Genomic DNA, 27,401 nt, shown 5'->3' with positions numbered 1-27,401 from the left:
GGACATGCGAGTCGAGATACGTTTCATCCGGCGTTCCCGCCGTGACTTCGGCTTCAACCGTTGACACGCCTCGCAATCAGTGGAGCCGTGATCCTCCTCCAAGCACCACATGCAAATGAGATGACGGTCCGTCGCCGACATCAAGAATCCACAAGCCTGAAGGCTTCCACGCACTGTTCCCCCAACACACGAAAGATCGAAGGGAAAGCCTAAACAGGCCCAGAGCATGAAACGGTTCTGCGCTGCACACGGAAAAGGAAGAAACTGACATAGGCATGCCGGGTTGGGACTTATGTGACCTCGCGGACGTCACGTACGTGGACGACGCCTGAGCGGAGTCGCGTGATGCCGTCCCCCCTGCGCGCAGGGATGCTGGGCAAAAAAAATCTCCGGATCCAGTCTCACGCCTGGGGATAATTCTACGTTAAGGAATCTGTGGCTAGTAGTCTCTATCAGATGAAGGAGTTTATTTGTGTGGACAGACATTTTTATTGTTAGTCAGTGGTAACCACTGTGTTATGTTCTGAATCCCGAGTTAGTGCTTTTCCAAACCAAGCACTCTTTAAAAATGCCTACCAGTATGAATGACATGTGAATCCTACACCGTGTAGTCCCCTTTACCTTATGTAACATTTTCGCTACAATGATTTACAAGTATGATTCATTGTCTCTATAGGTGTGTGATGTAAAGTGCTCTGACATCATACAGTGGTAGGAGGGATGCTATAAAACAAATGAAATACATGTGATAGGTGTGCTATGGGGAAATGAGAGGCACTGTTGAAGGGTGATAATAAGGGAATCATTGAAGAACCCCAACAAAGATTGTTCTATCCTGGTGCATAGCAAGATCATCATTTACTAATCTTTAAAAGCTAATACAATTCAATATATAATGATAAATGTGTTATAGAATGCACCATTGTATCCTAAATTTTCTTGGGGGGGAGAGCCTCCCAAAGTCCCCTTTGTAGTGGCCAGGCTCACTCACTTCACTTGCTGTGCACTGTATGGGGACTGGTCTGAAAACATTTGCCGGGCTGCTTTGGGTTTCCACTCTGGCCCTGGCAGGAGCAGGAGCCTTGTACTGCAAAATAAAACTAACCATTTAAAATGTAATCATGGAGATGCTGTACCAACCTTCCCATTAAAATGTTCAGTTTTTTTGCAAACTCTTTCAATATAAAATACTAAAAGCCTTAGTAATTTGAGTATTTGTTTTGTGTGCACGTGTGTTTTTTTTTCTTCGAATTACTCTGTTAATGTTTGAAAATTAAATCCTAGAAATTGCTGGGGGTCCCCAGCTTCCAGTGGTGAGTCAATGGGGGTCCTCAGGAGTCAAAAGTTTGGGAACCACTGATATACACTATTCCTGCTCCAGTTGAAGCCATAGTAGAAAAAGTGTAGACCTTCAGAGGGTTTAAACATAATATACCCACTCCAAACACTAGAACAGTAGGGAAAGCGTTGGACTTCGGAGGGGATACATTTACTAATCCCACACCAGTCTGGGCAACAGTAGGGAAAAATTGGATTTTGGAGGGTTAAGATTTACTATTCCCTCTCTTGTCCGTGCAACAATAGGAAACATGTTGGACTTCAGAGAGGTTAAAATTACTATACCCACTCCAGTCTAAGCAACAGTAGGAAAAGTGTTGGACTTTGAAGGGGTAGGAATTACTATTTTGGACTTTGGAGGTTTAAAAATTACTATTTACACTCCAGTCTGTACAACAGTTGGGGGAGTGTTGGACTTCAGAGGGGTTTCATTTACTATTTCTAGTCTAAGCAACAGTAGGTAAACTCCTTCACTTTGAGCACATTTCATATTTGAATAACCATATCAATTAAAAAAAATATAAAACTCTTAATATTAACTTATTATATATATATATATATATATATATATATATATATATTATATATCTTGAAAAAAAACAATTAATCTTATTACATAATTCATAAACAATGTCACAATTAATTTTCAATTGAAAAATAAATGTTATTTAATTATTACTTAATTATCTTGCCATCCTATAGCTCTACGTGCCTAGCAACCCATACGTGAAATATAACTAAAATAAATACGTATAACACCATTTACTTAATTGATAATCAAATAAATAACTAATTAATAATTATTTAACATTCCACCAAACAAACCTAGCAACCCACAACTAAAATATTTCTAAAATAAATCAGCATTATATAATGTACATAATTAATAATCACTCCAATAACTAATACATTAACAATTTTTTAATTACTACTTAGTTAACTTCCCACCCAACAACCCAACAAACCCAGCAACCCACACCTAAAATGTAATTAATAAATATAATTATTACACAATTTATATAATTATGAATCAATTACATATTTCATTATATATTATTAATACATTTTTAAATATCACTGAACTTCCCACCCTGTGCTTCTACAAACCTAGCAACTCACAACTTAAATATAACTAAAATAAATCCGTATTACATAATGTACGTAATTGATAAACACCCCAATAATATTAAATTGATAATATTTATTAATTAAAATTTACTAAATTAACTTCTCACCCAACAACCCTACTAGCCCAGCAACACACACCTAAAATATAACTAATAGATAATATCTAACAATTTACATAATGATTAATCAATTAAATATTTAACTATACATTAATAGTTATTATTTAAAGATTTCTTAACTTCCCACCCTATACCCTTACAAATCTAGCTACCCGCAATTAAAATATATCAGTATTACATAACATACATATTAGTCACCCAAATAGTTAATAAGAAATTATTATTTATTTGTTCATTATTACCTAATTAACTTTCCATCCTGTATCCCTACAACTAAAATATAAGTAAATTAAATCAGAATTACATAATATACACAATTAGGATCAATCACATACTGACTAAAAAATCATTAATTAATTATTACTTAGGGGGTTGATAACATCCTTTGGCCAAATACAATGTAAAGTTAGAAACCTAAAACAATATTTAAATATCTGCTCATTAGTAAAAATATTGGTATGTGCACTTATGCACAAGAATAAATGTAGGTTTGCTCCTTACATGATGAAAGACTATTACAGAGCATGTGGTAATCTGATATGACGAAAAAGTATCTGTTACACCTTGAGAGTCTATATTAATAAAGCATTGGCAAAGACAACAGGTTTTGCCTAAGCAAGATCTATGGGCTCCGTCAATGTTTTTTTTACATGTTGCACAACAGCACAAGCTAGTATGCAAGATTACTTAACGTTTAAAAAAAATAAAAGTAGTATGACGTGGTCAATGCTGACAAATAGAGCTTTTTTGTAAGACTTAAGATGCATAATTTCTGAATTGCACACAATATACTTGTCGCTTAAACAATTGCATGACTCAGAAGGCAGGCCCACTTGGAGAAAAATCTATGGGGCCAGTGGGTGCTAAAGAGAAAAATTAAGGGGGTGGGTTATGGGGAGCTGGCAACAAAAGGGAAAAGTAGTGAAGGGGTTAAGGGGGGATCTGTGGATGGGGCAAGCAACGGGAGGTGAAAGGGGGCAAGCAGCTATGGGAGGCAGGTTGCGAGGAAATAGGGCAAGCAGCAACAAATGCGGGTAGAGAAAGGACAGTTGGAGGCGGCTATGGGGAAGGTAAGCAATGAAGGGAAAAGCAGTGACGTGTCGGGAAGGATCTGTGAATGGGGCAAGCAACAGGAGATGAAAGGGGGCAAGCATCGACCGGAGGGAGGTGGTGGGGGGGAATAAGCCAAGCAGCAACGAATGCAGGCAGGGTGGAATTCGCGGGAAGTGACAGCCTCCAAAACTATGCAATCTGATGGAGGGCTACAGTTTAAAATGAAAAAAGTACCTCTGTCGGTGCACAGACAGTACTTTACCTAAGATCCACGGCATGGAAACACATGATTCACGGGGAGGAAGCTGGAGGGGAGGAGGAGGAACTGTAAATAAAAAGCAAGAAAACAAGAGCGATGTGGGAGCCAAGTAATGGTAAGTAAAGGTAAATAATGGACAAGCTTTAAGCCCTTTCAAAGATATTTTTTTATTGCAAGAGATTTTGCAAGCGGTGTCGGACTTCTGACCACCCAATTACGACCAGGGTGGTCGGACTGACCTGGGACCACCACAAGCACCAGAGATCCCTGGTGGAAGCGCAGCAGTATTGAGGCTACACTATTCTTGGTGGGGCCACTGCGGCCCGCCAAGCATATTACGAGTTTCCACACTGCCACACTTTTCATGGTAGTGCGACTGCCATGAAAAGTGTTACGGAGAGGAAACAAAGGGGGCAGGCCCCCTTGTGCTTCACGCCATGTGGATGCACACAGGGGGGCACAACATGTGCCCCCCTGTGTGCATGCACACCAGTACCTGCACGGCATGGACTGCAGCAGTTCATGCCATGCAGGGACTGATTTTGATGCTCCCCTTGCAGTGCCAAAGAACAGCCCGCCAGACAGGATAAAACTCCTTATCTGGCTGGCGGATCAAACATGGGTTTGGCGGTGCGGCAAAGGAGCTGTCCTGCTCGTGCACCACCAAACTCATAATGAGGCCCCTGGTTAACTTCTCACCCTCTCCCCCTACAAACCCAACAACCCACTATAAATTACTATTAACAATTGAATAAAACATTCTAAATCACTTAAAATTCCAAACTATATTAAAAAAAATAATTACACAGACAATAATAATAATACATAAAATTAATGTATGAATTAAAACACATCAGAATAATTCAATACAATATTCTTTACAACTATATTATTGAAAATGGTATTAACAACGATATTCCTAAATCGATATTATTTACATGAAAAAACAATATTCTTCACAAAGATATTTCTGCTACATGACATTTTTGTATCAAAATATTATTTTTCAGATATTTCTCTCTCCCAATACTAAAATCGTTTTTTTGTGTCCAAATACCGGTTATTTCTCAACTGGCAGCCTCAAACGCACAAACAATGGATTTTAGCCTGGAGAGGCTTGTCCATGCTATTGAGTGGCCTGACATCGATGTCACAAGATCAGCCACCTTAAGCTTTGGTGCTGTGTTCTTAAGCATTTAGAATTTCCTAGAATATGAGGATTCCTGAGTTCCATCTCTAAAGAGAGGGGTTGTAAAGATTCCATCTTAGACAGTGCTGAATATGCTGTGGATGAGCTACTTATTAATAAATACTTGGTTATATTTTGCTCAACATCGTGTAGCTAGTCATAACTGGATATCATAAGTCAAAATAATTCAATGGCCTGATTAATAGAGTTTTGTAGTGTGGGAGCGGGCTCCCACACTGCCAAACTCAACCTCCGATCACCAGCCAGGTTACGAGTTTCCTCCAGGTCTGGCGGGCTTTGCATAGCCATGGTACTGCTAAAGCAAGTTCCTGCACGGCATGGACTGGTATAGCTCATGCCGGTCAAGAACAAGGGTGCATACAGACAAGGGGCACAACATGTGCTCCTCTGCATGCGCCCGCCTGCACAGGGACAACAAGGGGTCTTGAAGTGGCCCCCTTAGTTTCCTAACCGCTACACTTTAAGGATGGAGGTCTGGAAACTCAGAATATGGCAGGTGGTGCAGCAGCGGAACCACCAGTATATTGCTGCTCCAAACTGCCGGACCACCACCAAGGGATTGCAGATCCCTGGTAGTAGCAGTGCTCATGGCGGTCTGACTGCCCAGCTCAGAATAGGGTGGTCGGACCACCGGTGTGGAAGTCGCACTGCCACCATGGGTTCGCCAAACTCATACCAAGGCCCGTAGTAATAACTTGCTGAGCAGGTTAAATTATTTGTGAAAAAATACAAGATCACAATTTATTGAGCTAAAAGAGCTGATGTTTGAAAACATAAACATATATCCCTAAGTATTACAGAATTATTGTTATATATATTTTTGTATGGCAAGGAGTGTTTCAATTAATTTTATAAACCGTTACGGATGTTGTTTCTTATTAATTAGATTATCCTCAAATATGCCTGCTAAATTTCTGAAGGCATGTTACCTTTTTGCAGTCCTGGCAACAGGAAGAACGATTTTGGGAGAATAATGAGCTCACTATTGCAATCCTGAATGGCATCTTCCCTTCAAGGGCATCTTGTGCTTACTCTAAAAAAAACTCCTGCCACCAACACATTATAAAAGTGTCTGCTGAAAGCAACACGTTTTGGACACATAATTAGGTTCCATAGACTAATATTTTCCAGCTAGAGCTCTGGCCACTTGAACTGACAATTGTATTTTAATGATTTTGCTGTGCTGCTAGCTATTTTGCATTAAATGAAAGTTATCCTTTGGGCTTCCCGACATGTTCTATTTTATTTTTAACAGATGGTGCGTGTTTTAATGGGAATCCCCTCAACAGGAAAAAAAGGTGGGGAGCACTGGAAGCAGCTCCAAACAACGACCCCAGAGGTTGAGGGGAAGGAGTGATATGAGGGTTGATCGTGAGGAGGTAAGAAGGAGAGTAGAGGATTCACAGGTAAAAAATATGGAGCATTAAATAGGAGGAAAAGTGTGAGAGAATCTCTGATTCAGAGGGGAGATTGGGTTGTAGTGAGGAGAGGTGGTTTTGTGCGCAAAGGTGACAGTAGGCATTCTGATCCTTTTAAAGTGTTGGATATCAAAGGGAATGTGGTGATTTTGGATGATGGAACAACACAGAGTGTAGGTGATATGTGTAAAGTTTGTAGACAGGCGCAATGGTTTTGTACTATAAGAGATATAGTAATTGTTCGTTCGCATAGGGGGAAGATGTGTAATGCTTGAAGAAAGAATATTGGAAATATGGAATGTGATGATGAGGGGAGTAACATCAGAGAAGGAGAGTTGAGAGAGGCCGAGACGGGCGGAGACAGTACCGGCTAGGCAGCTGGATATGTGAGCATTTACAGCCAATAAAGAAGATTGTTTAATAAAGAAAACGTGTGGACAGCATCTTTACCGAAGGCCATGCAAGCGCAGCCCTTTTTATAGCAGATGTCATAAATAGTTCTTAGAGGACGGGAATCATTGAGGCATGGTAGTTAAAAAAAACTTTGCTAAGTGAGGCTAACCTACATAATTACTACCCAATCTCCAATGTCCCTTGGAAAAAGCAGTAATAATACAACTGCAAAACTTTATTAAAAAAATTAAATACTGGGCTACAGACAAACAATCTGGCTTCTGCCCAGGAAGACGTACAGAGACAGCCTTATTGGATACCCAAACAGTATCTTAAAACGTATGGTTATCAGTGACCCAGGACTCCACAAGGTATTAGACATGTAAGCTGCCTTCAACATCCTTAAACACTCCATTCTTTCAAAAAGATTCAAAAGAGTGGTCGACAGGGGGAAGATTATGCAGCTGGCAACTTGAATCCTGAATCCTGTCTCTTAAACCAAAAAACAGATTGTTCGTAGAATAGGAAAGTTCTGAGGCAAGGGTGGTGAAATTTGGAGTACTTCAGTCTCATGTTTGTTGTCACTGGTTAATGTTATTTTACCTTCATTTCCTAGTTCAATCTGTTTTGCTTTTTTTTAGAATGCAAAGCGTATAGGTTCCAACATTACGTTTATGACACCCTTGTGGTATTTAATTTAACTCTGCATCGTGCTAAAGATAAGCGTGTCAGCGGTATTAGTGTAATTTAGCTTTGGATACCAATTGGCATGGCTTAAATGCTGCCAAGAATGAATCGTTGATTGCTGGAGCAGACTAATTTCTGAGAAAAAAAGGACCATGCACAAGTCATTCCTGGTTGGAGATTTGCTTATTAATGTTAGTGCTAAAGTCAAAACCTTGGGAGTAGAGCTTGAATCTTAAATGACACCAGGCAGCCTTCCAAAAAATCAGGCATGTTACATATTTTACAGAAACTGTACTGACTCCCTGTGAGATCACACATTTTAACACAAGACTGTTAGACTCAGAAGTTTCTGGCTGGCTGTGATAATACAAAGCCAGGCAGATTCCACTGTTCTAAATAGTATGAGTACGATACACTTGTCCAATAACTTGTGCTCACCCTTGGGTAGCTTGGCACAAGCAGTCAGGCTCATCCTCAGGGTCAAAGTGTAAAGTGTTGGTACAGGCCCCACCCCCGCAACACACTACAGTGTATGCTACAGTAAGACTCGGCACCGAATGTATAAAACACGGGTCTATGTATTACACACATTGAAATAGAAAACAACATACACATCGGATATATACTTTGCAGTTATAAGCAATCGTCAAACTCTTCCATTAGCAGCAGAAAGGCATGAATATATATGTGCTAGTCTTAGGTATTATACTTGCCCCGTTATTACCTCAGCTTCGTAAGCAGCATAAACCCATGTGCGTACTTCCCCGAGGTATTCAGAATCTAAGCAATCTCTCCCACATCAAAAGTGACAGAAACATATATGCAGGCTGTTCAGTGGTATTCCACTTTCCAGATAAAACATGTTAGCATAAAAACACAACAATCCCAATATTGTATACTTTGTACAGTTGTAATGGTAAAAAAATCCACAGCCTTTGATTACGCCTCATAACCCAACCCCTTAGCCACTTAAACTACACCAGCCAACGGTACACTTTGCACCTGCTGGTGACACTTTGATTAGGGTTCCATGTTAAAATATCGATATTAAAAATATAGATGAAAAAAATATCGATGTAAAAATATTGATAACAAAAATATTGACTACTATACATAAACAGGTAAGTACAATAATATCGACACAAAAATATCACTGTAAAAAATATAGAAGTAAAAAATATTGACTAATTTACATAACTTAAATAAAATTAATTAAATAATATCAATATTATTAACAAAATAAGTTTAATTTAATATATAATTTAACTAATTATAACAAACTTAATTTAATAAATATAAACACAAAATAGTGTGCATATACATATATTTACCTAAATACATTTTATTAACTTATATTTATTTAATTTATAAACATTTTAAGTTATATAAAAATAAAATATACACATATAACACATTAAACTATTAAAAAAAGAATAAAACATACATTTAATAACAAAATAAACACAATAGTAGTGAAAAGGTTGGATAGCGATGGGGTAAAAATTACTATTCCTACTCCAGTGAGTGCAACAGTAGGGAAAGCGTTGGATAGCATAGCGGTAAGAATTACTATTCCCACTCCAGTGAGTGCAACAGTAGGGAAAGTGTTGGATAGCGTAGGGGTAAAAATTACTATTCCCACTCCAGTGTGTGTAACAGTAGGGAAAGCGTTGGATAGCGGAGGGGTGAAATTACTATTCCCACTCCAGTGAGTGCAATAGTAGGGAAAGCGCTGGATAGCAGGGGGGTAAAAATTACTAATCCCACTCCAGTGAGTGCAACAGTAGGGAAAGCATTGGATAGTGTAGGGGTAAAAATTACTATTCCCACTCCAGTAAGTGCAACAGTAGGGAAAGTGTTGGATAGCGTAGGGCCGTGGTTCCCAAACTGTGCGCCGCTGCCCCCCGGTGCGCTGTAATGAGTAATGTGGAAAAGTGAAGCTTCTTGCAGCCGCAGCCAAAATATGTTCCACCTGCAAAAACTGGGGACATGGTATGTCCCAAGAGCGCCCTGTCGCCATACGTGCGTACATATACGCTTCGTATGTGTGTTCACAGGCGTAGAAGGTAGTCTCCATTACTGGCATACGCATGCCATGCGCAGCTCTGGCCGTTTGAGGGGAGTTACTGCAGCCCACCATGTACTGCTGGCCGCCGTGTTCTGCCGCGTGCTGTGTTCTGCCGTAGAACCCTCTTCCCATGTAAGGTAAGTAAGTTAGAAGGGCCGTTGGTGTTGGGACTGGCATGGGAAGGGTTCCTGTGTGGTCCATTGTGTGACTCTGTGGCACGGCAGCCAAGAAGCCAGAGAGAAGGCTTTGGCTTGGCTTATATTTTATGTCTGATTTCTAATGTGCTCCGTTTTTACAGTAAAAATAATGCTGGTGATACGGGTGTAAAACGGAGGTTGGACAGAAGATCGGCATGGCATTTGATTAATAATTAATAAAATGCCATGCCGATCTTCTGCCCAGCCTCCGTTTTATACCCGTATCACCAGAATTATTTTTACTATAAAAACGGAGCTCGTTAGAAATCTGATATAAAATATAAGCCAAGCCAAGGCCTTCTTTCTGGATTCTTGGATGCCGTGCAACAGACTCACAGAACGGACCACACAGGAATCAAGCACTGTTTTATCATTTATACCTGTGTACTGATTTATACATTTCTGAGCCAGGAAAATGGTAGTGCGGAGGAGAATACGGACAAGTCAGCCTTCCAAAGCCGCATTTATTGCTCCTGGCACAGTAAGCAGCCTTTCCAAATTGTTATTTTCCAACCATCCATGACACTTGTGTCTTTGAAGAAAAGCGCATCAATGCCTCCGGTTTTCAGCCCCAAAGATTTCCCATGCATTTGACAGGCTGCAGCTGGAGTTAAAATATTTGGTACTTTCTACAGCCCACACATAGGGAGCAGCTCAATATTCACAAGCCGCAGTGTTATTTCTTTAAGATAGATTACTCAAGTAAGGAGAGTGTCTTACAGTTTTTACAAGAAGAGATAATAATTCCTGCTCACTCTACTCCTGTCAGACATACAATGACTCGAATATAAGCCAATCCTGTGCCGTTATGAATAATAATGCTGGTGATACGGGTGTAAAATGGAGGTTGGGCAGAAGATCGGCATGGCATTTTATTAATTATTAATCAAATGCCCAACCTCCGTTTTACACCTGTATCACCAGCATTATTTTTACTGTAAAAAGGCCAGTTAAACTAAAGAAATCAAGGTCCTAGGACAGGTAGGATTCTTGTCTTCAACCTTATCAATACAATGTCCATAGTTATGACTTGTAAAAAAATAAAAGGCTATTTCAGGGCTTAGTGAGACACTGAGAATTACAAGTACAGGGGAACAAACGGTACCACGCTGTGTGGTACGCTTTGCCCATATTCATCATGAACTGTTGGAAGCCTTGATTTGATTTGGATTCGGTAATACACGTCCATGGTCACCATGAGGATGGATACTGATTGTTACAAGGAAATATAGCTCTGATGGTATACTTGAGGCAGGGCGATGTGAAATCAATACAAATGATAGTAGAAACATTTTGCACATTAGATTTTACTATACTCATAGCAACCTTTGATGCCTGAAGCACTGTTTGTTAATTATTAATCAAATGCCATGCCAATCTTAGACTTAAATCCTACAATACTAGCCACTCAGTCATACTGTGGTTGTGATCAGGATTTCAAAGCCTGTTTGATATTAGGTGCCCTTTGTGGGATAGAGCTGCACTGTGGACTGCTCCCTGGCCATCTGCTCACCTGAAGTGCCTCTAGCACTGCAGCTTTTATGAGTTTCTGACCGGGCATAACCCAAGAAATATGCAGGAACATTTTCTCCTGACCCACGATGTGTGGAAACGTATGCAAATTTATGTGGATCCGCATTCATCCCATGTGTTCTTGTTTGCTTTCCCATTGATGCATGCAAAAGTACAGCATTTTATTTAATTTCGGCCAAATGTGTTTTAAATCCTTCATGTTCAAGGTTCTAGGACAGGTCTTCCAGCTGTCCACCATTCGCTTCTTGCCCATTGTCATGCATTATGATTGTCATACTCCGGATTCTTTTGCGTTCCGTGTTGGTTTTTGTCATGATGCACTACATTGGATGTTGGTACTTTAGTGCTGGCAGAGTCCTTTCTGCAGTGGAGTAGTGTGGCTCACTGGTTAGAGGCAGCAGGCCTGAGAGCAGAAGTCAGCCCGGGACCAGGGTTCAATTCCCGACGCGGCAGGGTCGTGGCCCTTGGTCAGCGGACTTGATAATTCTCGCTTCGGTGCTTACTCTAATCAGGGGTTCCACTCGGCAACTCTGGGCATTAGCTTGCCTAATCTCCACAACGGCCCCACCAATTCCGGGGATGCCTGGCTCCACCTTGGGGACTCCCAGCAAGGGACCATCCCACAGGGAAAGCCAGGACGGGTTCCCCAGAGTTATACAGCACCGGGACACCCCGTTGCTGGGGCAGCTGTGTGCTTTACAAGTATACTACTGTAGAGTTCACGTGAGTTGGAGGGGTGATAAGGAAGTGGCTTCTTTCTTGGAAAGTAAGTCATCGGTGGTAAAGGTCAGCTGTAAAAAGGCGGGCTCCAAGGAGCTCGTTAAAGAAATCATAAAAGTGCCTTATTATCACGATCACATTGGTCACTTTGAACTTGGATGGAGTCAAAAACTCAATGAGCAACTATTGGGGGCTTTGACGTTTGTTTATTCCTGGAGATTTGAGCAACAGAATTGGTTTTTATTAATGGATTTTAATGCAAGAGCTCTCAGTACCAAAAAGCTACTGAAAACAGCAGCTGGTATAAGTGTTTGGGACCAGGCACACAGTTTGCATCAGTCAGCAGGTGACTCTGAGTCTGAGAGGAATAGGGCGGACAGCGAGCCGGGCCTATGGAGAGAGACCAGCAAGTGCTAAAAAGCCAAGGGTCGCAGGCCGCATTTTCCTCCCCGTACCATTATAGAGGAAGTAGCAGTGATTAGTAGGCAGCTGCTTAGCTCTGACAACTCTGAGTCTCAGAGCTTTAACATTGGGCTGTAAAACTTGGCTTTGGCACTTGCTGTCCATTCCCAGGGTTTGCTTCTGCACTCGCAGCAGCACTTTGCATGACAGATGGATTGGGATGCAGCCAACGTGATTGCCAGTGGATGAGATTAATAATTCAAGCATTCCAATCATCACGTTGTTCTTTGTACTTCACTTTAGGAACGGATAATAATGAGGCTCTGAATAAATGTAAAAGTAATTTCAAGTTATATTTGCCATTTGAAGCATGTATGGATCATTATTTATTTAGATGGCATGCTGCATTAAAAAATTGATAGCTTTGGTTGGTAAAAGAAAACTAGAGTAGTAATACTAATGATTTGTCTCATTGCTTTTAAATCCTGGTTTTAGGGAAGAACCACGCTGTGGAGGAAAAGCTTATCTCACCAGCTGAACCCACTGAACCAATTCTTCCAGGCAGAACAGCCATCGTTGCAGTACAAGCAGGTACGTAAAGTGGTTTCGCAAGTTGCAGGTGTTGCCTGCTGGTTCTTTCTATTTGATTTCACGGGGGTTTAAACCTAGCTTATATGAACTAAGTCAGAGTTGCTCATGTTTTCTATTGTTGTTTGCAACCGCTGCAAACTTTTCATTTGCCATTTTATTTGATTTTAGATTTCATTAAAAAACTGAATGCTCTTTCTGTCTGTGCGGGGTAACAATAAGAATAATACTTCCAAATGATCACCATCATCATGGGCTACTATTGCAAAATAACAGAAATAATAGATCCATCATTAGGAAGGAAATTACTTTAGTTCTTCTTATACTTGTCTTACCTGGATGTTTTGTACTTCAGGCTTATTATTCTGTGGAGACTGTGGATGAGACCTGCAAGAAACCTGGAAATACTACAGCAAAGGAAAAGAAAAGAAGACCAGGAACTTTACAGATTGAAAGACCTTTCTTATATATTTTTGTAAATTCTTCTCTTCTCCATCTGAATAATTAACACGAGAGGAACTGATTCCCATCTTTCTGAAAGACAATGAAGAGATTTCTAATGCCAAGTTCGTCTTAGAAAAGTGAAGTTGCAGGTTCTTTTGACAAAAAAAAGGATGGAAAACGGAAAGCCAAGTACAGATAGTACGATGACAGGTATCTGGATTATGGTTTCATGTGTGTTCAGGTTAATAAAGAGGAGCGCCCTCAATGTGCAATCTCTTTAAAAGTTTTGGCTGTGGAATCCATGCTTCCAAGTAAACTTAAGCGGCATCTTGAAAGTCTTCACCCAAATGTGGTCGGAAAGCCAAGGCAATTTTTTGTAAGAAAAGTTGCAGAAGCCAAACTACAAAAATCCACTTTCTCAAAACAAATCAAAGTTAATAGTAATGCCCTCCTGTCTTCATATACAGTGGCCTATCTAGTTGCACAGAGGAACAAAAACACACATTTGCAGAAAAACTGATTTTGCCTGCTGCTGTGGATATGGTAACAATCATGCTCGGCGAAGATGTGGTTAAACAGCTGCTGAAATTGCCTCTTCTAATAATACTATCAGCCGGAGGATAAATTATATGGCTGAAGACATTAATGATCAGCTCATCTGTAATCTAAGAGGCAAAGACTTTGCACTCCAGTTAGATGAGGCAACAGACAACCACAAAGACACCCATCTTATTTGCTATGTCAGGTTTCCATATGAAAAACTAATTGTTGAGGATGTGTTGTTCTGTAAAGAAATCAAAGGTAAAACTACAGGTCAAGACTTGTATGCTGTTGTGGACGATTTTATGCAACAGAATCAAATTGACTGGGAGAGATGTGTTGGAGTTTGTACAGATGGGGGCCGTTCAATGGTAGGATGCTACCAAGGACTTCAAGCTCGCATACGATCTAAAGCGCCTAATGCTGTTTGGACACACTGCATAATTTACAGAGAAGCACTAGCAGCAGGAAACCTCAGTGAAGAACTGCATGGCATTCTGAAAATAGTCATCAAAGTGGTAAATTATATTAAAACAAGACCTTTGAAAGCAAGATTTTTTGCTAAACTGTGTCAGGATATGGGTGCAGAACACTCATGCCTCTTGTTCTACAACAGTTCTCGGTGGCTGTCTCTAGGTAACTCCCTGCTTAGAGTATATGAGCTGAGGAATAAAATAATACTCATATCTACACGATGATGAACATTGTTTTGCTGACAAGTTTATTGATGCAGACTTTCTAATACAAATGGCTTTTCTTTCAGATCTATTTGAAAAACTGAATGCACTGAACAAGTCCTTGCAAGGCAATAATAATAACATCTTGCAACTGTCAGACAAAGTTTCAGGCTTTAAGAAGAAAGTGATCCTTTGGAAAAGCACTGTAAGCAAAGGTGACTATAAATGTTTTCCTTCGTTGGACCAGTTTCTGCAGGACAATGAGATTCCGTTAAAGGAGGAACTGAGGACAGTTTTTGTTCTGTATTTGTCTTGATAAATATTTTCCAGACGATGAAGTGGAACCAATAAAATGTGTGAGAGACCCCTTCAATGCTGAGATCCCTAAGCATTTCAACAATGAGGAAGCAGAACAGCGTATTGATGTTTCAAGTGACTCAGCATTGAAAGTAAGGTTCCAGTCTCAGTCACTCCTTGAGTTCTGGTGCCAAGCTGGAGATAAATATCCAATGATAAGCAAAAGAGCCCTGCATGTTTTTATCTCTTTTGCTACTTCGTACCTTTGTGAAGCTGGTTTCTCAGCAGTTGCAGCGATAAAGTCTAAATATAGGGCAAAAATTACAGGAGAGGAATTGCCATTACCAACTCATCAATGTCAAACATTATACTGGCACTCTTCTGTTTGAGGAAATACAGCTGAATAGCCTTTCACACAAATCCCTTATCTAAATTTAATGCGAGAAGCAGGCTCTACCGTACCGAACGAGTTACATGCCCCTAGGTATATCACTTACCCTTAGACAAGGGGCTTACGGATAACTCAAATCAGCTAATCATGTATACACCAATCACCAGTATGTATATGACAAGCACAGCGTTTTAGTACTGAATGGCAGTGCCATAAGCTTTCAAAGTCCTAAGATTAGCACATAGATCAGTGGAAAACTGTGAGGGACAAAAGCAAAAAGTCGAGGGAAAGCACTCTAGAAAGGGCAATTTCCAACATTGACACTGAGGCAGTACTGTGTGCACTCTTACTTTATTAGCCTCCCCTGACAGCAGCATTAACATGATGGGATGCCCATTAAAGTCTCTCCAGCAACACACGCACTTGCCTTATTGCTGCTACTTGCAACAGGTAAGTGCTTTCTCTGTACTCCTTTACGTATTATAATTTTCCTATGATGCAATCGTATTTGTTCCCCTTGTTTATCCACTCTGAGGTGTTTCTCTAATCTACTCTCTACCCTTTTCTTTTCATCCTTCTTCTTTATTGTCGTTAGATTTTTTTCCAACTTTATCTCATTGTTTTAAAGCCCTCACTTTTTTTTGCTATTTCTCCAGCTGAGTTTTCATCTGGAATCCTTTAATCTCAATCCGCCAACCCTCCCTTCTCTTGCTGCAAGTACCTGCCTCAGCGTATTTCTACTACTGTTTTCTCAATATGCTCAGTCTGCAAGCGCGCTTCACTCTCTCGTCATCCCGTTATCTTACTGCTTCTGCCACTGCATCCTCTGTCTTCCAGTAAGCACGCTAGTGTAATTCTGCTGACAGCTTCCCATCTCCGGTTGGCCCCTCCCGACTTTCTCAATGGCAGCATTTCATAAAACTTGCAATGCATCCACCTGTATTTCTGTGATTCTGTTTGCAATAGTGACGCTTCAATCGTTTGGCCCTCCTTTCTTTCACTAGAACAAATAATGTGTCACCCTGTGCTTCTATGCCATGATTTCCATAATGACACTCTCACAACTGCCACTTTGTTTCATCGGTCAACACGCCACCTCTGATGCCCATATTTCTCCTTAACATATTAAAAGACAAGCATTTGCAATTCAATAGGTCTCGTATTTACGAGAGTTTGACCTATTGGCATTGTAAATTACAATGACTTCTATTTATATGTTGTTTTTAAAACAGATAAATAAAAGGCATTGTCATATACAATGCCACAGCTTAAACTCTTGCAAATGCAAAACCTATTGCTCTGCAAATGCTTTTTTTGTAAAAGCACCCCGTGCCGCGCTTTCACTTTAATGGCGGCTGTGCCCCTTTCTTTAGAAGCGATACAAAAGGGGATGATGGACGGAGCGTTTGAACAAATCAAACACTCACCCCCAGTCAACTGATCTGGGTTTAATCCATCACCATTCTTTAGTTCACTCAGCCACCCCAGTTCAGACATGGCTATATGCAAATCAGTCTGACCCTGTGCCTCATGGGAACAGTCCAGCCCGAACTGCCAAGCCATGTCTTCCCTGGACCGGAAACAAGCATCCTGGGACCGGTTTCGGATTCATAATCCTCATCAGCCAGGCTATCTTGAATCCAGTGGCCAAGTGAACAAGGGACTCACGTCTGAGCATACCCTGCCACACTTAGGGCGAACAAAGCGATACAAAAGGGGATGATGGACGGAGCGTTTGAACAAATCAAACACTCACCCCCAGTCAACTGATCTGGGTTTAATCCATCACCATTCTTTAGTTCACTCAGCCACCCCAGTTCAGACATGGCTATATGCAAATCAGTCTGACCCTGTGCCTCATGGGAACAGTCCAGCCCGAACTGCCAAGCCATGTCTTCCCTGGACCGGAAACAAGCATCCTGGGACCGGTTTCGGATTCATAATCCTCATCAGCCAGGCTATCTTGAATCCAGTGGCCAAGTGAACAAGGGACTCACGTCTGAGCATACGCTGCCACACTTAGGGCGAACAAAGCGATACAAAAGGGGATGATGGACGGAGCGTTTGAACAAATCAAACACTCATCCCCAGTCAACTGATCTGGGTTTAATCCATCACCATTCTTTAGTTCACTCAGCCACCCCAGTTCAGACATGGCTATATGCAAATCAGTCTGACCCTGTGCCTCATGGGAACAGTCCAGCCCGAACTGCCAAGCCATGTCTTCCCTGGACCGGAAACAAGCATCCTGGAACCGGTTTCGGATTCATAATCCTCATCAGCCAGGCTATCTTGAATCCAGTGGCCAAGTGAACAAGGGACTCACGTCTGAGCATACCCTGCCACACTTAGGGCGAACAAAGCGATACAAAAGGGGATGATGGACGGAGCGTTTGAAAAAATCAAACACTCACCCCCAGTCAACTGATCTGGGTTTAATCCATCACCATTCTTTTGTTCACTCAGCCACCCCAGTTCAGACATGGCTATATGCAAATCAGTCTGACCCTGTGCCTCATGGGAACAGTCCAGCCCGAACTGCCAAGCCATGTCTTCCCTGGACCGGAAACAAGCATCCTGGGACCGGTTTCAGATTCATAATCCTCATCAGCCAGGCTATCTTGAATCCAGTGGCCAAGTGAACAAGGGACTCACGTCTGAGCATACCCTGCCACACTTAGGGCGAACAAAGCGATACAAAAGGGGATGATGGACGGAGCGTTTGAACAAATCAAACACTCACCCCCAGTCAACTGATCTGGGTTTAATCCATCACCATTCTTTAGTTCACTCAGCCACCCCAGTTCAGACATGGCTATATGCAAATCAGGCTGACCCTGTGCTTCATGGGAACAGTCCAGCCCGAACTGCCAAGCCATGTCTTCCCTGGACCGGAAACAAGCATCCTGGGACTGGTGTCTGAAATGGGGTGGCTGAGTGGGCTAAAGAATGGTGGCCACTGTATCAGCGTGGCGTGCCGTGCTATGAAACGAAGAGAAAAAAAGCATTGCGGGACAGCTTGTCCTTCCTGTAACAGCAGGCAGATGAAACCCATTTAACAAAACAGTGTTCATCGGAGGCTGTGATTAAAGCCTACGAGTAACAACACATGTAACAGAGGGTGTCCTCATGGGAGGTTACAAAATGAGACAAGGCGGTACTAAGGAGGGACTACTAAGCCTATTCACCATTGAAAAGACACAGTTTAAAAAGGACAATGACATAAGGCAGTAAAAAACATATAGGGGGAGTGGGCGGAGCTTCAAGCCCATACATGAATACATTATGCCTTACAGAGCAGCGCATGCGCCGACCATGCTCGACCTAAAAAAAGGACCCAGGTCTCTTATCTCCTTACGAAGACTTGGAGATATTCTCCTTTCTCTAGATCTGAAACTAGCTGCGCTGTCGTCCAATCCTATCCCAGACCCTACGGATGGCCTCCTCTTTGGTGATGAATTTATTAAGTCTGTCTCAAAGCAGGTATCCTTCTTCACCATCTTTCCTACTCCTTGAGTATTGAGTCTTTCATCTATGGAAACTCCCTCTCCTTCACTGGGATTTCCATTATTTGGACTGCATTTCACTGCCTGCTGAATCAGGCACAGACCGGTGCTGATGTCTCCTGGACATAGAGGTTTGTAATGGCAAGGCATGTTTGTCACCTCTCCAGATATCGACAGTTTAGATGTGAGCAGATCAGGTTGCAGAGTCAACTCTGGCACTCTTCGACTGTATTCCTTCAGCCTCCTGCCATAAATAATCTGCCCATCAATGTCCTACAACTCCAAGCAAACACCTTTGTTGACAAGAGTTTCACAAAAAACTAGTTGCACTTCTGCATACTTTTGAAGATGGACAACCTTTTGGCCATCCAGTACAGAAACAACAATGGGGATGCAAAATCCAAACCTTTGGCAGGTCTCTCAAAGAACCTCTAGAAACACTGTGTTTGCAACAATCTTTACATGGTGAGAGAGTACAAACCAGGTCTCTTCAACCTCAGATTGGTTCTCAGGGCATTTTCAAGATTACAGAGACTGGATGTTCACAAGAGCATCTTCCTTCTCATATCTTGCCTATGGGGCCCTCCGGACCTGGATCTCTTTGCCTTCTGACTGAACAGTTCATTTTGGATCTTAGTGAGCAGGCAAACAGATCTGGATACCAGGTCATCAGACACCTTCCTGCAACATTGGTCCCTTTTCCCTCATTATGCATTCCCTCCCTTTGCTCACCTTTCCAGAGTCTTCCTCTTTGCCACATTCTTCTGGTGCAGGGTAGTCTTGATTTTATCTTGCTGGCCCTCAAAGGCCTGGTTCCCTCATCTTCTGCAACTAATTATGGTCTTGCCTCACCTCCTACCCACCTTCATCACTCTTTTTTTTAGGAGGGTCGCCACCACAATCTGGTTCTTCAAGGCCAGCCCCATCTTCTTGCGTGAGTAATGTCAAGGGATGCTCAAGATGGCTAGATCTTTTGGAGGTAGCTGCTGACCTTGTCAACAAAACATAGGCACCAGTCATCAGATATGCCTACAATTCTGCCCAGAACACCAGGCTTTGTTGGTGCTTGGGGTGGCATTTGAATCCCTTTGCTTCCTGTCCAACTAACTTCCTGTTGACATATTTTACTAGAGGCCTCCTTTAAGAACCAGCAATGTGTTTCACTGAGTGACTGCAGCCCATGCTCCCATCTGTAATGATATTTGTTTAAGGAGACCTTTGTGTTTATTTGCGGTTTTATAAAGCGCGAACAAGATCCCAGCGGATATCAGAGCGCTATACAAACAGTAAATGTTACATATACAAGCAATAAAATAGATCCACACAGCAGTACAGAGAGTATAATAACGAAAACACTATAGTTATATTTAGCATCAATAAGTGTCTTGTGGTTGAGAGCATAGCTGCCTTTCACCATATTGATTCAGCAGACCATAATCATGTGTATTTAGCCATTAGGATGGATTTAACTTCCTTTTTAAAAGCAGCAATGGACGGGTTGAGTCTGATTTCTGGGGGTAAGGCATTCCAAATTCTGGGTGCCATCCCCGAGAAGGATCTGTTATAGGTTTTTTTCTTAAGGAATTTTTGTGGTTTCAGTAGTAATTTTTCCGCATTTCTTGAGGATCTGGTCCCACCAGAAATTGTTAGTTTTTGTGCCAGGTGGCTGGGAGTCTTTTGGTGTAAGGCTCTGTGCGTCATGCACGCGATTTTCAGCTGAATTCTCGCATCTAGGGGTAACCAGTTCAGGGATTGAAGATCCGGGGAGATGTGGAAGCTACGTTTAGATCCAGTTATGAGTCTTGCTGCAGCGTTAATTGAAGCTCTAAGAGGTGCAGTTGATGCTTTGGGTAGGCCACAAAGGGTGACGCAACCGTATTCCACTCTGGGTATAACCAGAGCTTGTACAGCCTGCTTAAAGTCATTGTGTGGAAGGAAGGGTTTTAGTTTCCTCAATGTGTTTATCTGAAGGTTGTCTCCCTTTGTGGCATTGTTGGTATGTTTTTGCATGTTGAGGTTGCTGTCTAAAGTTATTCCAAGTGATTTAGCTGAATCCACAATGGTAGGATGTACGTTGAACGCCGTGATATGTTTGATCAAATCTTGCATTTTCGGGATTTGATCCGGCGGGCCTATTAGAAGAAATTCAGTCTTTAGGGCGTTCAATTTAAGATGATTTTCTGCCTGCCAAGTTTGGGTATTCCTAAGAGCTGTGTTAAGTTGTTTGATGTCCTCCAAGGACTGTATCTTGAGGTATAGCTGTGTATCATCTGCATACATGTGGTATTGCACGTTAGAGGTTTGTATAATTTCAGTTAGAGGTTCCAGGAAGAGATTAAACAATGTTGGAGATAGCGCTGATCCTTGCGGTACCCCCAGGGTCACTGGGACGGGCTTGGACAGTGTGTTCTTGATTTTAAACTGTTGTGTCCGATTTTGGAGAAATGAATTGAACCAGCTTAGTACGGCCCCAGATAGGCCCATTCTGTGTTTCAGGAGGTCTAACAGGTTCTCATGTTTAACCGTATCAAAGGCTGAGGATAGATTAAGTAGGATGAGAGACCAGCACGGAAACCAGATTGGTGTTTGTTGAGTAGGTCAAAATGATCAATATGTTTCGTTAGCTGTAGATGTACACATTTTTCCAGCAGCTTGGCTAGGGTGGGGATACTGGAGATTGGGCGATAGTTGTTTAAATCTGTCGGTTCTGCCGTGGGCTTCTTTAGAATGGGTGAGCCTGACCTACTTTGAGGGTGTCTGGGCTGCATCCTTGTTGAAGGGAGCTGTTTATGATCTTAGACCAGAGAGGTAGAAGCATTGGAATAAAATCTTTGACTGCGTTTGCCGGAAGCGGGTCAGCGGAATGGTTAGCTGGATTCAATGCAATGAAAATTTTGCCTAGGGCAACTTCGGAGTAGGAGGAAAATGATGACCAGCTTGCATTATTTTTAGGGTTAGACTTCGATAGGGGTTGGCATGGCGTGGAACTGGGAGCAGGAAAGGTTAGTGTATTCGGTCTTGCGTATAAGGTTAGATCCTTTAGGAGGTCTTTCTTGATGGTGTCAGTTTTCAGTTGGAAGAAGGTGGAGAATTCTTCACAGTTTGGCTGCGAGCATTCCGTATCTTGTGGACGATGAGGTGCCTCCTTAGATTGGGTTTTGATCAGATCAAAGAGTTTTTTGGGATGGTTTCTTGCCTGGTCAAGTTGGGGGCTGAAATAATCGGCTTTGGAGCGCTTGATCTTGCGAAAATATGCGTTTCGCTCTGTCCTGAGAGTCATAAGGTGGTTGGTAGATGGTATTGACCTCCAGATCCGTTCTGCAGTTCTGAGAGAACGCCTATCATCGTTGAGTGAACCGTTATACCATGGTTTAGAGTCTTTCAGAGATATTCTTTTTAGTTGAAGAGGTGCTACCTCATCTTTTATTGATGTCATGGTCGAGAAATAGTAGTCGGTGAGCTCGTGTACTGTAGAGGATCCTGCTGGAGGCAGCAATAGCTTGGCATAGGAGGACGGTAAGGTGTTGGGCTTAAGTTTTTTCAAGTCTCTCTTCCACACTTTTGATCTTGTGGGTTGGGCTGAGCTCGTTTTCACCTTTTCCTTAATGGTGAAAGTGATGATGTGGTGGTGTGACCAGTCGCAGGGTAGGATCGTCTCAAGCTGAATGGAGCTTGTTTTAGAGATTAATAAGTCAAGGATCGCTCCTTTGTCGTGTGTTGGGATATTGCAGAATTGAGTTAGGTCTAAGTCAGCCAGGAAATTCTTAAGACTGTTCACTGCAGTATCAATAGGATCATTCCAATGGAGATTGAAGTCTCCTAGGAATATGTGGGTATTTTGTCGACCTATGTATGATGACACCATGTCCATGTGGTGTTCGATGAAGGTGACGTTCTCACCTGGTGGGTGATAAATGATATGCAGAGAGCAGACCGGTATACCCTTGCTAGTGATGTTAAGGCACATGTATTCACATGACTGGAATAGAGGGGAGATGGCTCTGCTTACCGAGATATTGCTATGATGTATGCAGGCTATGCCCCCTCCCGACTTGTCTGCTCTAGCTCTGTCTAGTCTGATGATGTTATAATAGGGTGGAACTAGAATGTCAATGATTGGTGTGGAGGATTCTTTTAACCAGGTTTCAGTTAGCATTATCAAGTCTGGTTCATGTGTGAGGATGAGATCAGCAATGTCCGCTGCATGTCGAGCGGCTGATCTGCAGTTTGGGAGAATACATTTGAGTGTAGGCGTGCTGGTGGTTGAATAGGGTTCCTGAGTGATACGGATTCTTCTGAGGTTGTTGTTTGTGATGCCTCTGGTATTTGGTTTAGTGGTCCTATGGGGATTTAGGGGGATAGTAGGAATTAATGATGCTGCGGGTGTGTTAGGCTTCAATGGAGCGAGAATTGGTGGTGCTGTGGGTGTGTTAGGCTTCGAGGGTGCGGGGATTAGTGTTGCAGCAGGTGTGTTAGGCTTCATAGGAGCGGGGTCGATGAACTCACCAGGGTGAGTAAGTCACTCTCTGAGAACAGGTTGGTGCTTCTGATTGGTCAAGATGAATTGTTAGAGGAGGGGACTGAGGATCAGTTGGGATTCGTGTTAGTGGTCATTTGGCTTCTGGGATGGCAGGTTTTGGGATGTCTAGTTATTCTATCACCCCAAGGTTGTTTCGCTAAACGATCATTAACAGCTTGGAGTTCTTCTTTGATCTGGTTCAGTGAGAGTATGATCTCGTCGAGTCTGAAGTTATGTGCAGGTGGGCATGTAGTATGTGGTTGTGTTATGGGTGTGGGTTTGGATACGGGTTTGGATGCCTGCAATGGGGTCTGGCCTGGAGTAGAAATTGTTGAGTGTGTGAGTGTGGGTGAGAGGAGTGTTGATGGTGGGAGTTTGTGTGTTAGGTGGGCTGTAAGGATGGCTGTATGGGTGGCTACAAGTGGGGTCTGGTCTGGTATATGATTAGGTGTGTGTGTGAGTGTGGATGGAAAGGATGCTGCTGGTAATAGGGTGTGTGATGGGTGGGCTGTGGGGGTGGCTGTGAGTAGTGAGTGCGTCTGTGTTGAGGGTAAGGATGTGGGCGTTGGGGACTGGCTTGGTGTGTGGTATGGGGCTAAGGTGTGCGGGGAAGGTAAAGGTGTTTGCGGGTAAGGTAGAGATATTATAGGTGCGAATGTGTGTGTTAGGTGGTCTGTGGGGGAGGATGGCTGGTCTGAAGGTATGGGTAGCGCTATGGGTAACGGTGGGCGAACAATGTTCGCTGGGGGTGCCCAGGTAGCTTCAGCTACATGAAAGATAGTAGCCTCAGAAGGCAACCCCTTCCTTGCTACTCTTCAGCCACAGATGTCTCAACAGTCCTGTTTTTCTTACTGCTCGGTTTTCCAAACTCGAAACTTCAGTAGAAAAACCTCTCCAATAAACTAGCCTCACGTTGTGCCTTATCTCCTGTAAACAGGTTTTGGATGTTAGAGCGTTATCCCTGAAAGGCCAACATTTTGCTTCAGAAGTTGCTTTATTCCACATAGGTTCGTACCAACACAGCCTCCCGCTCTGTCTTGTACCCTTACTTTTCCTGCTTCCCCTCCATCTGCATGATATCCTCCATTCAGGTGTACATCTCTCATATCCTCCTCTACCTGTTCCAACCAATTTCTCCTTTCTTTTAAGAACCCTCATAGGCCCATCTCTTCAACTACCTTAGCTCACTGGGTCAAGATGTCTGTCATCCTTAAGGTGGTTAGCTGGTCTCAAGCTGCATCCTTTCTCACATTCTATCTAAAGCCCCCTATGCAGTGGCGTAGCACACAATGATAGCCCCTCCCTGCAGAATGTGATGCAGGGGTTTGAGTCTCCCAAATCTTACAGATATTCCTTGGCTCTGGGCTGAATAGGTGCCCTTTTGACTAGTTGGGGCCCCCCAGGAGGGATGGGGTCCCCTTACGCCGCAGGGACTGCAGGGACCTGTATTATGTCCCGCCCCCATGCACATGTCTGACAGTCATTGTTGGGCTTTGAACGTGCATATTGCACTGTCTTGTATTAAAATTGGAATTTGCCTAGTTTCAGTGAAGGGGAAATCTGAGAATTGTTTTTATAACAACACTTTATTACTTTCTTTTAATAAAGCACAGAGCAATAACTGAGAATCTGAGATATTAATAAAGGCAATAAGGTGAGTATAATATTTCCCCTTTTCACCTGGGTGTCTTCAGATGATCCTAAATAGGATCTTTCCCTGTAATTCTTTCCTCACATGCCTTGCGTTAGGTCTTACTATGTCTTCTTTGCTCTTTCACTTAACTTTTCCTCTTACTTCCTCACTCTTTAGGTTCAACATAACATCCTCAGATGTCTGAGGTGCTCTAGTGGATCCTCCTGTCCCGACTTGCTTTCCACTAGTTAGGTTTTCAGCCACCCTCCTCTTTCAAGCTCCTCAAGTCTCACTGGTGCCTGGATCTCATTCTTAGACTCCCTGTTGGATATCTCCCCGAAGTTCTGCCTTTCTCATTTATGCTTATTCTGAATTCCTTCCTGATTCTCGCATATCACATCAGACGGCAACAAGAGAGTGCTGCTGGACTGTTTCAGACGCATGGTGCTAAGAAATCCTTTATATCATCATCTTAATTGCTGCTCCCAGGAGTAGCAATTGAACAGAAAAAGGGCAACCCAGTAGCCCCTTGCGAGCTTGGGTATAGACTAAAGTAAAGGTAAATGGCTGAAAAGGGAAGCATTCATTTTCAGAAACCAATACTGAATTAATTGCCCAAATAGTGATAAAATTAATCGAACTCAAAATGTAAACATATATATGAGGAATTTTCCTAAATGAATTTATCGAAAGAAACAGGTGCATACAAAGAACTGAACACAAATCTATTTGTTTGCCTATCTTTGCTCAATGTGATTGTTTTTACCTACCTTTTTAAAGAACTCTTTTAGCGTTGTTGAATTTTGCACTTCCTGGGGCCAGACTTGTGGAGGAAATCTACATGTAGGAGCACTTTTTGTAATTTGACTATCTGGCCGTGTTCAGTGCCGATAGCCTTTCTTCCATTGCTGACAGGCTCCCAGCCTGTTGGTGCTCTAGTTGTTAGCAAGGCCACATCACTTAATGGCAGCTGGCACGAGGATGCGCTAGAGATTAGAATGAGTGGCATTTTTGTATTTTGCTCGATGTGATTGTTTTTACCTACCTTTTTCTACATTTCTTTTAGCGTTGCTCCTGTCTTTTGCATTTTGCACTTTCTAGAGCCAGACAGGAGGGGGGATGCTGCACTCTTTGCAATTTGACTATCTGGCCATGTTCAGTGCTGATAGTCTTTCTTCCGTTGCTGATAGGTGCCCAGTCTCTTTGCACTCTAGTTGTTAGCAAGGCCACATTACTTAATGGCAGCTGATGCAAGGACGCGAAGCAGACATTCCACTGGTGCGACAAAGGCAAGCCCATCTGATTCTGTTCGCGTCAGACCGGGGCCGGGGGCCAGGACCCCTGCGTCCTTGGAAGCAGGGAAACTAACAATCATAAGATATTCATCAACAGAGCTGGAAAGCCTTAACAAACGGCCTGAAGAGGCCTGCCAGCACTCTCTGGACTCAGCAAGCTATCAGGTAATTGTCACACCTGTAACTATTCCCCAGATTCAACCGAGCCTAAAGAATCAGGAGAATCTGACTTTAAACTAAACACAGAGACTATGAAGGAGATGACCAGCAAATGCTTAAATGGCACATGTACCAAGTGCCATTTAAGCACTGCAGAGCCCTCTCCAAGCACAAATTAGGATTGTTTACCTTCCTAGAGGAAGCTGAGCCAGTCGTGCTGTATCTTACAGAAACATGGCTCAATGAGGAAAGGGGACTTTATATTGTAGAAGCCTTACCACCAGGCTACGCATGGCAAGGCGTGCCCGGCTAGACAAGAAAGGTGGAGGAATTGCAAGTATTGTGAATAAAATCTAGATTGTAAGTTCACCCCCGTGTCAATTCCAGGTAGTGAAAGTTTGCTTTCTCTATCAGACTTTCCCACAATTTCACATTCTCGGGCTCCTGTTATACCTGCTACCAGGTCCAGCTGTAGAGTTTATGCAGCTGGTGTCTGACATATTAGCTGCCTCTAGCCTTCAGACAGCTCACTTCATGGTACTAGGGGACCTAAACATCCATGTAGAAAACTCAAAGAGTGTGTACAGGTTGCCAACATTCTGCACGACCTGTCAGTGATCCACCTTTCTCGGATGGTCAGTCTTCCAACACACAACAAAGGCCACATTCTGAACCCAATTTACACTAACGTACTTAATTTCACAGTAGATCAGCCTTTGCCAGCTGTCTTAACCGACCATTACATCGTTCCATTCTCGATTCCAAAAGGGGATGCCAGCACTCATAGTCTAAGACCTCCCGGCAATGGTCTATACTGAATCTGGCCA

The 27,401-nt window shown here is 42.5% G+C and overlaps 1 protein-coding gene and 1 long non-coding RNA gene across 4 annotated transcripts in view; one reads left to right on the top strand and one right to left on the bottom strand.

Moving 5' to 3' along the window:
• Window positions 1-27,401, bottom strand: part of LOC144755273 (uncharacterized) — a 168,766-nt gene that overhangs the window by 76,805 nt on the left and 64,560 nt on the right. The gene's annotated exons all lie outside the window — the stretch shown is intronic.
• On the top strand, window positions 6,412-13,745 carry LOC144755274 (uncharacterized). The gene is made up of 3 exons (XR_013594865.1): window positions 6,412-6,486; window positions 13,021-13,116; window positions 13,469-13,745. It is a non-coding gene; the product is annotated as an uncharacterized LOC144755274 (long non-coding RNA).

Source organism: Lissotriton helveticus, chromosome 5_1 (assembly GCF_964261635.1).
Source record: "Lissotriton helveticus chromosome 5_1, aLisHel1.1, whole genome shotgun sequence".
In the NCBI taxonomy this organism is placed as follows: Eukaryota; Metazoa; Chordata; class Amphibia; order Caudata; family Salamandridae; genus Lissotriton; species Lissotriton helveticus.
The sequence above is the reverse complement of the archived record's forward strand: the minus strand, read 5'-3'. Positions and strand labels throughout refer to the sequence as shown.